Genomic DNA, 14,533 nt, shown 5'->3' with positions numbered 1-14,533 from the left:
CTTTTTTTCATCACAAAATTGAAATATATCATTTTTAGCCCAGACATAGGTTCGAATTTTTTTACATGGGTTATACATATGATGGATATAAATGTGATGATTTTACAATTGATGTAAAGTGCAATGTTATTTTATACATACCTATGTGAGAAACCATGTAGATAGGTTTGGATGTTTGAATCTTATTCTAAGCCAAGAAAAAATAATTCACATTTCAATTGTGTAAGAATGAAAAAGCATGTTGAAAAATTTTACATGGATGAATTTCAAACATTTTGATATTTATGAGAACAAAAAAATTATTTTAACCTAAAAAATTTAAAAATTAAAAACATAATAAACCCCAAAAAAAAAAAAGAAATTACATTCACATCCCATCCCATGTGTTTTTAACAAACCACATTCAATATCTCTTCGTTATTTAATTCTACCAAAAAAAAATCTAATTATTTTTCAGGTATAACCTCGAATACTCCTCATCCTAAACTCACTTGATTACTCCTCATCCTCGAATACTCCTCATACTATTAACATAAAGGGGGCTTTGATTACACTTGTGCGGTCTATTTTTTTTTTTTTTTTGTGTGAATTAGGTTAGATACTCCTGTCAATTTTATTAGTATATTATATATATAAATATAAATATACTAACATTTTTCTTATTATTTCTTAAAAAATCTATTTTAAAATAGAAAATTTAAATGCATGCATGTTAATATATATATATATATATATATATATATATATATATATATATAATTTATTTCATTATTTCTTATCAATTGAATTAAAGTTAGTTTAAGTTTATAATTTCTATATTTGTATTGTGATAAAATTTTGAGATCATCTCCATTGACATTCTTATTTTTTGGATCTCAAGTTACTTTATGTGGGTTGCATGTGTCACATTAGTTTTTAAAATCTCAACAAACATTTTACTTCAATGAAGATCTCACTAAGAACTTTAATTGGGTCTCATATGTTATCCCACATGTTTCTAATTTAATATTTATATATTCTTAAAGCATAATTAGTTTCTTCGAATGAATAAATATATATATATATATATATATATATATATATATATATATATATATATATATATAGAAATACATTACATAAATTTTGGGTTCATAATAACATGACAATAAATTAGAAATGAAAAAATACATAGCAATAAATAGCCAAAATAAAATTTAATTAGTATTTTCTTCATTCTCATAACGTGTCCAAATATGTTTTACCAACTCTGTTTGAAGTTGTTGATGAGTTTTCTTTTCATGCATGTGTGCTCTCCTTTGCATATATTTTTCAAAATCATAATGATGATCATTAGTTGTTGGAATGGTTAACATGTTATTGTCTAAATAATCATAAGAATGCTTAAAATTATCATGGTATGTGTGTTATTCATTCTCAACAATCATATTATGTAATATGATGCATGCATATATTATATCTTTCACTATATTGACTTGCCAACCACGTGTTGGTTCACGTATAATTGCAAATCGAGATTGGAGCATTCCAAAATCCCGTTCGACATCCTGTCTAGTTGATTCTTGTCGTTGATGAATAATTGTCTCTTTTCTCCTAGCGGTATTGGGATTGTCTTCATAAACGTAGCCCACTAAGGATATATTTCACCTATTAAATAATACCCAATATTATATTGGGCTCCATTCAGAGTATATTGCATCGCTAGAGCTTTTCCTTGTAAAACGTTATTAAATAAATCAAGAAAATTTAAGATGTTAATGTCATTATTTGCACCCACGACACCAAAATATACATGTCAAATCCACAAGTCTTGTGCAACAACGACTTCCAACATAATTGTGGGTTTATCATTATCACCTCGAGTATATTAACATTTTCAAGCTATCGGACAATTTTTCTATTCCTAGTGCATACAATCAATTGAACCCAACATACTTGAAAAGTCACGTGTCTCCCTCATTTGTAGTAGGTATTAAACATCATTGTTGTTAGGTCTTCTCAAGTACCCAATCCCAAATATTTCATTCACATCTCTTACTAATCTCTCTAAGCATTTAGGAGTGGGAATAGGTCAGGTCAGACCAGGCTTTAAAAGGCCTGAGCCTAGCCTACGATGATTTTTTGAGGCCTGAGCCTGGCCTATAGCCTATCAAAGGCTTTTATTTTGACTTGGCCTGGCCTTTTTAAAAGTCTGGTCTGGCCTGATAGCCTTTTTAAAAGCCTTCTTCACATTAATATTCTTATGCTCTGGAGTAGAAACGTAATAGCAAAGAGTTAAAGGAAAAGGAAACATTAACAAGAATAGGAAAGTCAATAAAAATAATGAGGAATATCAAGGGGCACATGACTCACACCTAAATTATAATTAATGTCTTACTTGATTATAGGAATGGAAGTTATGGAGCAGTAATGTGTAATCAAAGTCTACTAGTTTCAAAAAAATAATTAATTGTACCCAAAAAATAATATAAGTATATATTGGTATCCAAAAAATAATATAAGTATATATACATATATATATAGGCCAGCCTATCAGGCTTATAAGACTTTTTAATAAGCCTAAGCCTAATCTATTTAATTTAATAGACATTTAAAAAAGCATAAGCCTAACCTTTTAATTAAATAGGTCAGTTCATGCCAGGCTTTATGTAGGTCAGGTCGTAGGCCCCTGTAGGCCGATCTGGCCTATTCCCACCCCTATAAGCATTCTACTACATTAGTTTCACCATAGTCATCTACACTATCAGCGGACGATCTGTATGCCAATACATGGATAGCAGCAGTGCATTTCTGCAATGGTGAAAGACCCATTCTACCATTTGCATTAAACCTTGTTTGGAGGTACTTATCATGATTGCTTAGCGCATCTACAATTCGAAGGAATTAATGTCTTTGCATTCGAAACCTTTGCTGAAATTGAACGTCTATCTATACTGGGATTTTTAGTGAAGTAATCAACGAACAATCATTGATGTCCTTCTTCACAACCTCGATCGACACCTTTCTTTTACGTGTTTGTCTACTAGAGTTGTCAGCTTAACGTAAACTAATACAATATTTCGTAAACTTTTTTTTATAAAAATAATGGCTACAATTTTATAGAAATAACTTTTTTTAATTTCTATAAATATTTAAAGTCCACGACTCATTGCGAATACTGCGCACCACCACACGAACACCATGCACTACCCATCGCAGCCTAACAGGCCTCCATGAGCCATCGCATTGCCACACCTCCATGAGCCATTGCATTGCCACACCTCTGCAACCCAGATCGGCACTACCACAAATACAATCATGCCTTTCTTGTCCTCCATGACCCATATCGACACTGCCACAGACACCATTGTACCACCACACACTTCCACGACCTAGATCTACTCCACCACAAACACCACCGTGAAACCAAAAGCCTTTACCTAGATTTGAAATTTCCTCTTTTTAATCCTCTTTATTTTGTTGTAATGGTTATAATTTTGGGTTTGCAGTTGGGATTTTTTTTCATTTTGGGATTCATTTTTACTTTTCGATTTCATTGTTGATTTTGAGTCTCATTTTGGATCGATCCTTTAATTTTTAGATTTGGTTTTGTTTGACTTGTTGTCCATCCATGGTTTCCTTTGTTCTTGTTGGTTCATTTGGGTTTTCCTCTAGATCATTTATGATTATTTCCCCTCTCCTTCTTTGTTGCTTTTTACAACTAAAGTAAATTAATTTTGTATTCCTTTGATCATGTTTGTGGTGACGAACCATTCGTTTGATGTGCCGAACTTCTTCGACACTGCAATGGTCAAACGCAACAAGGGTGAGTTCATTAGTGTTACGAATTGTGACAAACCTACTGCTTAAGATGCTCTGAGCACAAAATTGTAATTATAAGTTGAATTCCAATTTTGATGAAAGTGGTGATAACACCAGTATTAGTATTTAATTAGTTTTATTAATAAGTTATTTATATAAATAAAATATATAATTTATTAAATAAATTACACTTGCTCCCTTTTGTTTACTGTTAACTTTGCCCAATACCCCTCACTTAGTGGTACAATCATTAACAACATTACAACGGGAGTGTAGAAATAATGTCAAATAACAAAGAATTAGTTGCATAATTTGTGTTATTTACTCAAAAACTGAAAGAGAATAAGTATATATTTTTATATTAGTGCATTTATCTACCTTATGCAATAGACAAATTATGAATTGAGAATAATACTTTATAAATTTTAAAAAAATAAATTTCAAAAGATTATCATGTTATAAATATTAATATAACTTGATAATTGAAATTCATTTTAGCTTGTCATAAGTATAAAATGCTTCAAAATTAAAATACATAGCGAATTATGAAGAAAAGATTATACAAATAAACTAAGAATATATTAACTTTGCATAAATTGAACTAAAATAAAAAAGAGAAAATAATAGTCAAAACAACATGACATCACTAACAGCTATACTAATAAATAACTAAAAAATGTAACAATAGCCAAATCAACATCACATCACCAACACCTATATTACAGGAATTTAATGTACATCGTCCTGCAACACACATATCCCCCATATCAGCAATTTTTAAAAGAAAAAAAATGGAAATTTATTTAAAACAAAAATGAAAATAAAATAAGTTATACCAAAACAAAAGAGAACACAATAAAAACTACAATACTACATGACAACATTCAAAATTCTAATTATATAAATCCTAATGTACCTAACAAATAACATAGTTTTGTGTTATTTTAAATGTTTAAAATAACTTAACAAATACATATGAACTCATTTCATAAAACTCAAATTTATACAAAATCATAGAAAGATGGAACATACATATTTTAAGTTTTGAAATACTTTCATTTGTATATAAAATTCTAAGTTTCATTAGTGGCATCATCTTCCTTACCAATGGTAAGAATCTTTAAACCAAGACGTGATGCAACTCTAGAATTGCAACATATAGTTGTCTATGCATAAAAACAATTTCTGGAAGATAGATACCAACATGTTAAGAGATTGTCATTGAGTCTTATTTATTGTCATCATAGAAGAAAGAACAATTGGAAACTGTTTGCATTGAAACTTGAAAGAAAAGCTTATATAAGAAGGAGTCCATGATAAACTCAAAATAAAAAAACCTTTTGGCAAATATTGCATCTTGAAAATCACCTTTGCTTCAATAACATATATATTGCATCATTGCTTCTTGCAAATTAGACCTTCTCTTCTTCTCATTCTAAGACATATATTGAGACTATGTCTTTAATGTAATTTCATTGAAAAGAAAATCCTCCAAGGCACAAAAAATAATGTAATCTTAGCTTTATGTAAAGAGCTTGTAACATCCTTTGCAGATACTTTTTGGTTCATCCTTTCTCTCTTTTCCTCCGTTGTTACTCTTAATTGAGGTTTTATTTGGATCCTTCATGATTCAAATGAGCTAAAATTCACAGTTGTTGAGTGATTGAAGTAGAATTCAAATACAATCTTTGTTTTTTGACCAATTATCATAGTTATTGTGATCCTATTTAAATTTTATGCTTAGATGCATGTTAGGATGATCAACCTAACTTTTAAGAATTTGAATTGTGTGGAAACAAGTTCAAATCCTATATCTGAATTGAAATTGTGCAAAGCTTTGATGTCAATAATGGTGGAATAAATATTTGCATTTGTAGAGATTCACTTATCTAGATATGAGTTTCTAGGTCTAAATCGCCTTAGGAATTAGGGATTTGGCTTGGAACTCAAGGATTAATCACTATGGAATTAGGATTAATCATTGTAGTTTGGATCTTGGTTGCTTGAACTAGGAGATTGATTACGAATGAGTTCTATATGAAGAATTCTATGGATTTTATCTCAGTAACACTTTTCTTTGTTTGAAAATATTTTTACTCCAACATATTCTTTGAAAAATGAAAAACAATTTAGTTTTGTCATAGCGAATTAAGGCCTCGTTACAACGAATCCTTTCTTAAACTGATACTCAACACATTCGCCACAATGAATTGACAACTAGATGCAACGAATGTGTGTAAAAATTGTTTGTTAATTTCCTTTATGTTGCACATAGTCTTTATGAATACGATAACTCCATACTCATTGTTTCTTTCTAAATTAGACTAGGTTTACTTGCCTATTATATCAGAAGCACAATAGGTATTCCTCCAATACTTTTTGACTTGATCATACTATTCGAATTAACAACATGAAATTTCCTTTGCCCATTCGAATCACCCAAATGAAACCCATTTCCATCTTCTGAATTTCTTTCAACACCATTTTGGGGATGGTTGTATTCATCGTAGTGTACACCGGGATAGACTAAATGCCAGATTTGGCAATAGTTATTTTTCCTACAAGAGATAACTGTTGACTCTTTCAACTTGAGAGCTTGGTCTTCACCTTCTCAATCAGATAAGAAAAGTCTTTGCATCTAGGAGACTTGCCTAAGAGTGGGATGCTAAGGTAATTACCCAATGAATTAGCCTCCTCAGTGCATTGACAATCATTCTCCTCATGACTTGGGTGACATTGTTTTAAAAGAAAATCCTTGTTTTTTCCTTGCTCACAAGCTAACCTAGCATGTCTTCAAAATCTACAATAATATCGTGCATACACTGCATTTGCTTCTCCTTCACTTGCCCAAAAAGAAGCAAGTCATCCGCAAACATTAAATGCAAAATTTTGGTCCCATTTCTACCCACTGTTATAGATTTGCAATCACCAACTTCTACTGCTCTAGAAATGAGGTGCAGCAATTTTTCCATGCAAAGGATAAATATGTAGAGGGATAATGGATCCCCTTCCCTTAGTCCTCGTTTTGGAGAGAAAAACTGAGATTGTTGCCCATGCCATAAAACATTAGTTTGGACAAACGAAATGCGATGCATGATCAAGGAGATTAAGTTCATGGGCATACCAACTTCCAACAACACTTTTTCTATGAAACCCCAACTCAATCAATCATGTGGTGTATACTATGAAGCAAATCTTGCATAATCACCAAATTCTTATGGATACTTCTCGAAGGAATAAAACCCATTTGGAAGGGGGACACCGTCTTAGAGATAAAAGGGCTTTAATCATTTGACTATGACTTTGGTCACTAACCTTGTGTTTGGATTAGGAATTTCAAAATTTCAAGAAATTTGAAATGCCTATAATTTGAATTGCTTTGATTTTAATTTCTTTCATTTTTCACATGCTTTGTTTGGATAAATCAATTCAAATTTCTTCCATTTTAAATTCTTTGTTTGGATAGGGCAATTCAATTTCCTCCATATGTAAAATTTCAATTTTATATTTTACATAGATGAAATTTTAATATTAAAATTTATAGAAAATAAACACAATCTAATTTTGAAATATTAATTAAATTTTTTTTTCAATTTTTAATAATTTATAAATATAAAATATTGATAATTTTAACTAGGGTTGTTTTATCTAACCACAACCAATAATGTTTTTACACCGACATCAACCAAGGTTATTTTTCGGTCAATATCAAATAGGATTTTTTTTGTCAAAGTATGTCGGAAATATTTATCAGTTGATGTCAGTCGGAGCTATTTTTTGGCTAACGTTGGTTGAGTCTATTTTTCAGCTGATGTTGGCTAGATTTTTTTTACCAACGTCGACTAGGATTTTTTTGGCCGACACCGGCTAGGGTCTTTTCGAACGACATTGACCAAGGCTATTTTTAGCCAACGTCGGCCTAAAAATCCTAGCAGGTGTTGACAAAAAAATCTACCCAATATCGGCTAAAAAATAGCTTGGTCAATGTCGACTAATAGAACATATCCGATGTTGGTCGAAAAACATCATTAGTCAACATTGGCCGAAAAATCCCTATTCGAAGTTGGCTAAAAAAATAGCCCTGATCAATGTCGGACAAAAAACCCTACCCAACATCGGATATAAAATAGCCTTGGCTGATGTTGGTTAAAAAATAATTTTGATCAATGTCGATTGAAAAAACTCTAGTGAATGTCAACTGTAAGAACCTAGTCGATGTCGACTAAAAATAGTCATGCCCGATGTTGGTAAAAAATACCTAGCTGGTGTTAGCAGAAAAAGCCCTAGCCAACATCAACCAAAAAACCTAGCTAATGTGGTTAAGAAATAGCTCTGGCTTATGTCAGCCAGAAAATCCTAGTCGATATCAGCAAAAAAAATCCTAACCGACGTCGGCTAAGAAAATCTAGTTGACATCATCCAAAACACCCTAGCTAATATCAGCTAAAAAATAACCTTAACCGATATTGGCTAAAAATAGTTTTGGTTGATGTTGACTGGAAAAACCTAGCTGACATTAGCTGAAAAACCCTAACAGGTGTTTACTCAAAAGTTAGTCATGATCGATGTCAGTAGAAACAAATCTAGCCAACGTTGGCAAAAAAAATCATTGGTCAACATCAACTGAAAAAACTTGGATGACAACAACCAAAAAAATCCTTGATCGACATTAGCAAAAATTTCTCATGAGTGACGTCAGTGAGAAAATAACCCTAACCAACATCATCTAAAAAAACCTTAGCCAATATCGGCAAAAAATAACTTTGGTTGACATCATACAAAAAATTTTTTACTGAAAAAACCTTGGCCAACGTCAGTGAAAAACAACTTATATCGATATCGACTGTAAAAACTTTGATCACCCGTAGTTGTGAGTGTTGAGCGAAAAAGAATCGCGAGCAAGAATGTGAGTTAAAGTAAGCATCTCCGAAAAAAGAATTTCAAATTCTATATTTTTTGAGAGAATTTGAAATCCCACTATTTTAGTCAATCAAAATGATTCATAAAAATACTAGAAATTAAATCTCCTTTCAAATATTTTATCCAAATAAACTATTTTATCATGAATCATTTTAAATTCTTTGAAAAAATGAATTCTCCTGCTAAATTACTCCATCCAAACACAGGGTAACTTATAAGTGACATTACACAAAGATATTATTGGGCAGAAATGGTTCACAAATTCATGATTTTTGACCTTAGGGATGAGGCAAATGTCTATCTGGTTGACTTCTCTGATATCCAAGGGACTCTCCCAAACATGTCTAGCAGCCTCACATAACAACTTACCAACAACTTCTCAATTCTTTTGATAAAAGCAAACAAGGAAGTCGTCAGGTCTTGACGCTTTCCAGTGGTTCATTTAAAACAAAGATGCTTTAATTTCCTCATAAGAAAAGCTAGTTTTCAAATACCCATAGTCAAAGTCAAAAACTCCAAGGAAGGAGAAATGGGTTTCTCTCCAAGCTCTCTCCTCATTTTCTTCAACAAAACAAAAAAAAAATTGATAAAAAGTATTAACCATAGCTTGCATTCTCTCACTTCTTCCTCAACCCAATTTCCCTCTTCATCTCTTATCATTGCAATTATGTTTCTTCTTCTTCTGTTGACAATTTTCAAATGGTAGTATCAAGTATTTTGATCTCCATCATGAAGCCGTACAGTTTTGGACCTTTAAAACCTAGCAAGTTCCTCTTGATATAGAATATCTCCCAACTCTTTTTGCAACTCATTCTCCATAATCTCAAGGAAAGGATTCCTCCTTTGATAATATTGTCGCTGTTGGATACCACCCAATCTATTCAACACACTTATATTTCTTTGCTTAATAGTTCCAAAAACATCACACTTCCAAACAGATATATTTTGTTTCAAATTAACCAAATTTGGGATTAAAGAGAGGTCTTGACGCCAAGTCTAAGCTAGATGATCCTTACAGTCTAGGTGAGTGAGCCACCCACACTCAAACTTAAAGGAGGAAACAAGTTTAATGCAACTCTAACCGTTAAGGGCAATAAGAATGGGGTGATGATCGGGAAAATTCACCTGAGGAAGGACTTGCACCATAGCATCAGAATATAAGAGCCTCTACACACCATTGCTTAAATCACGATCAAGCCTCTCAAAAAATACGATCATAGCCATTCATCAAAGTGCCCCTCCACATAAACCTGGAGCCATGGAAACCAAGATCCAACAAATTATTTTGATTGATTCGATCTCTAAATATTTTGCACTTTCTCTCTGAAACTGGAGCTCCCCCTTTCTTCTCTGCGCTGACATTATATCATTGAACAACTAACAACCACCTTCCCTACACATGATCAGAGACAAATCGTAAATTATTCCATAACTAATTTCTTTTAGATTCATTAGAACTCGCATAAATGGTCAAAAGACATCATTTATTTACATCTTGAAACTGAATGTCTAAATGGAGAAATTGGAAGTGCTTTAGGATAACAACAACATCCACTGAATGCTTCTTCCACCTAACAACAATACCACAAGAGTAACCACTAGGTTGAACAAAATCAAAACCATATAGGCCAAAGGTTTTGACCAGCTTATTCGGGTCACACCTAACTTCCATAGTAACCATTCAGCGACGTTCTTGACCGCGGCGGCGCCGAGCTCAAGATCCTCTACTTCCTTGAGAAGCTAAAGTGCAAGGTGGCGCGGCACGGCAGCAGCATCATCACAATGAACGGCAACCACGAGATCATGAACGTCGAGCTGAGGGCAATTTCGGCTTCTCCATGGAACCTGGCGTGGAGGAATTTAGGGTTTGGTGGGAATCGTTCGAAATTGGGAACAAAATGAAAACCCTCTGCCGTGGTTTGGAAAACCCTAAAAACCCAATGGAAGGCATTCCCTCTTCCTTCCGTGGCGTGAGGGAAGTGTTCCACGACGGGTTTCGAGCCCGGGTCGCAACACTGTGGCCCAACGGTGATGCAGGATCATTACTATAATCTGTAATTAGATTGCAGATTAGATGATGATAGGAGGCTGAGGGAGTTAGTTAGTAGTGCCACGTGTCATTGGGTAGTTAAGTGTGTTAGGTTTTTCAATTGGAAAGTTGTTAGGAGATAGTTAGTAACAACTTGCTATATATAGCAAGTTGTGTTGTTGTGAAGGCTCATTTTTTAGGTTTTAAAAATTCCCAATATCCTTGTAATTCTCTTCATTCTTTCTCACATCAATAATATAATCAGAATCTCTTTTTGTTTGGGATTCTCTTCTACATTTCTAGTTCTTCGATTTGATCCAAAATCCTAGTATTATATCAAACGGCCCAATAGTGAAAAGATTCTTATCGCAAAATGTCACCGTTTTGGTCGTTGGGGATTCAGTTTTCGTGCACGGGGTTTGCTGCCGCAGCACACTTCGTACGGCTGGGAGAAGATCAACGAGGAGGTTCGGGATTGGGTTAACTGGGTTAACGGCTCAACCGGTCACTTTTCGCCAGATTATTGCCGGGGGTAGACGGCGTCGTTTGGGTGAGGAAATTCTCGCGTGGGGATGAGAGAGAGTGTGATTGTTCGGCGCTTGAGCATGTTTTATCCACGGTGCCTGGTGTTAAAAGAATGGTGATGGGGCACACATTCAGATGGTGGGGATTAACGGCATTTGCGACAACAGGGCGATCTGGATCGACGTGGGTTTGTCGAAGGGGTGTGGGGATGGTTTGCCTGAGGTTTTGGAGATCAGTGGCAATTCTGGGTTGAGGATATTGACAGCGAACCCTTTGTATCAGAACAAGGGTAATGTGGATGATGATGTTGGGAAGGAGCAATGGCTTGGGGAACACGGTGGACCTAGGCAAGTGGAAGTTAAGGCTTAAGGGATGGATAATATTCGATTCTGGATACCGTCATTGATGTGGTAAGTGGTTGATTTTTAATTAATTTGTTTTGTTGTAGATGAAATGCGCATATAGATTGGTTGGATGGTTGAGTTCTATAATGTAGATGGCTAAATTTATGAAGACCAGGTTTTAAAAAACGGTTCGGCCTGATTTGGGGTCATAACATCAAGGCATTTTCAGTGTCCACGACTGCAATTGGAATCACATTGGCCATATTTGTTCGCGATTTGCTGTGATATCAATAAACATGAAGAAAGCGCAACAAGACCACCACTGATACTTAAAACCTTAATGATGACGAATAAACATCTATTTTGTGTGGGAAATTGGGAAGGTAATAGGGTGGGATTTGTATCCTCTAGGATGCTTACCAAAATTGCAGAGAGGAGTGCAGTTCAATTTTATTTTATTTTATTTTTATTTTTATTCTTCATTGGTTGCTTGATGTATTTGGCTATTTGCAGTGGTTATGTGTACTTGTGTATCACGTTTGTCAGTGTACCTTTTATTCTCTCTTACGGAGTGATTGGTAACAACTGTGGATGTGGATCCAGCAGAAGCTACATTTTTCCATTTTGCTCTGTATCTTTTCCCATTTTGGATGTGGAAATAGCTAGTTATGTGCGTTTCTGACTTGAGAACAAACCCCTACTTAGTATATGCCCACGATGTCTGCAGTTTTACTTCAGTTGTCTATTTATTACAAAAATGAGACAGAAAAACAGAGGAAGGGAAATGTTAGGGTAGAGATGAAAACATGGTTTCTTCAGAAGGGGGGAACTCTTAGTGAGACACTCTTGTAGTTAACTAACCCACCTGTTAAAAGCATAAGCTGCAAAGAATGAATGCATTAAGGTCAGGAGTGCATTCGGAGGAGAGGTGAAATTGTTTTGTTTGATTGGAAACACGTGCCAGTTTATAAATAATTGAAGCATTTTGATAAGAGTCATGATCAGTGTAGACAACAGAATGGGGTGGATTGGGATGAAAAGAGAAAAGAGGAGAGTAGAGAGCAATAGGAAAAAAAGGATAAAGTAGAGATAGAAAGAGATAAATGTGATAAATGATGTGATGAAAAAGATAGATGTAGGAAAAAACTGGACAGAAATGAGATGGAAGATAAAGTGAGTGAATGTTAATAGTTTTTCTTTATATTAAATGAATCATTAAGATGTTAAGAACTGCACACTGAGAAGTTTCTATGAACTCCACAATTCTGTAGGCTAAGTTATTACATGGTTGTTAGTCCATGCAGTCTGGTCATATGAGCATTACTAATGTTACATAGTTTGGTTGAGCATAAGCCGGATTACTTTTACTTGTGACTAGTTATAATTGATGATGGGCTGAGTGTGGTATCGAAAAGCTAAGAGGCCAATTAATTTTGGGGGTTTTGGGGGGTGGAAATGCGTTCAGAAGTTCTAAGCCAGTTCTTACTTCGTGATGACTTAAACATGTAGCGTAGAGTTGGTTACAACAACAATTCAGTTATAAAATATATCAAAAATAATATAAAAATTAAAAATTATAATAGTCTGAAAATATTTCATATAATAAAATTAAATAAATGAATTTTTAATAAATAAAGATATTATCATCAAATATGAGCATATAAACTAAATGAATGTCAAAATACAACGAAAGTGATTATATCCAATATCTTATTTTTGACATACTAACTAAGGTAAAGTATATGTAACTAAAGAAAACTAAACCTTTAAGTCTCTTCAATCTCAATAATTTTTTTCTCGTGTTTTAAAAAATTTGTAATGAAATGATAATTCCATAGAATAAAACAAGTTCAATTTTTATTTTTTTTAACAAATAGTGTTATTTTCAATCGACGTGTGATAACCTGAAAAATCAATTATGATATCCACAATGAATTTAAAATAAGATTTTATAAATTATATACTTCAATGAAATCGAATCAAAACAACAATTTATTCTCATAACATTCTCAATAAAATATTTAAACACCTCGAATATATTTAAATAAATATCACAAACACAACTTATTGGTTCCCGAAAATCATGAGACTCAATTCTTTTATTTCCGGAACTAGTGTGGATCTCGGAGATTTTTTAAAGGGTCCATGAGATCATCCATGTAATGACGTCTCATTGCATTCATGATCATAGATGGAAGTATCCAAAAAATTTCTCCATGCTTATCTATGTTGGAAACCACATGCCATGCTATGTTTACGTGTAGATTCTCTTATAGCATCTAGATGTCGGTTTATAGCTGGCTCGACATCTCAAAAGTTCTACTGGCGGAAGGACCCAAGAGATCATTGGTGGCTGCCCTGTGGGTCTATCAGGGGATGGAAGAAAACGAAAAAATGGTGGTGTGTATGGATAGCCACGGTTTGGTTAATTTGGCTAAGGAGAAATGATTTCATATTCAACATTGGGATCATTGAAGGCAAGAACAAGAGGTTTTCATTTTTGTTTGCAAGAATGGAAAACGCTGTCGGTGTTGTGCTTATAAGTGGGGTTGGTTTTGATTGTGGCCCATCATCAATGACTGTAAACTAATTAAAAATTCTGATATATCTTAATTATTCCTGGATGTGTGGTGAACTTCCCTTTATGATTTCCTCTAAAGTTTTCTCCCTAAAACTTTCCTTCTTAGGGATTACAACTCTTTCCTTAATCAACACAAGTCATCGACAGATAAGAGATAACCTTCTTAAAATTTTGTGCGGATGAACAGAGATATCAATTACCGTTTTCAATTCAATTTGTCTCATATGTTTGTATATATAAACATTTAGAGCAAGTTATTTTCTTGCTATTCATAAAAAAAAAAAAACATTTTATGTCCATTTCATCTACAGAATATAACAAACTCAGCAAATA

At 33.5% G+C, this 14,533-nt stretch overlaps 1 pseudogene; it reads left to right on the top strand.

Moving 5' to 3' along the window:
* The first annotated feature begins 8,971 nt into the window (after positions 1–8,971).
* LOC100801784 (shewanella-like protein phosphatase 2) lies at positions 8,972–12,304 on the top strand (annotated as a pseudogene).
* Positions 12,305–14,533: the final 2,229 nt, after the last annotated feature.

The sequence above is a fragment of the Glycine max genome, chromosome 16 (assembly GCF_000004515.6).
Source record: "Glycine max cultivar Williams 82 chromosome 16, Glycine_max_v4.0, whole genome shotgun sequence".
Classification (NCBI taxonomy): Eukaryota; Viridiplantae; Streptophyta; class Magnoliopsida; order Fabales; family Fabaceae; genus Glycine; species Glycine max.
This window is presented reverse-complemented; position numbering and strand designations above follow the sequence as displayed.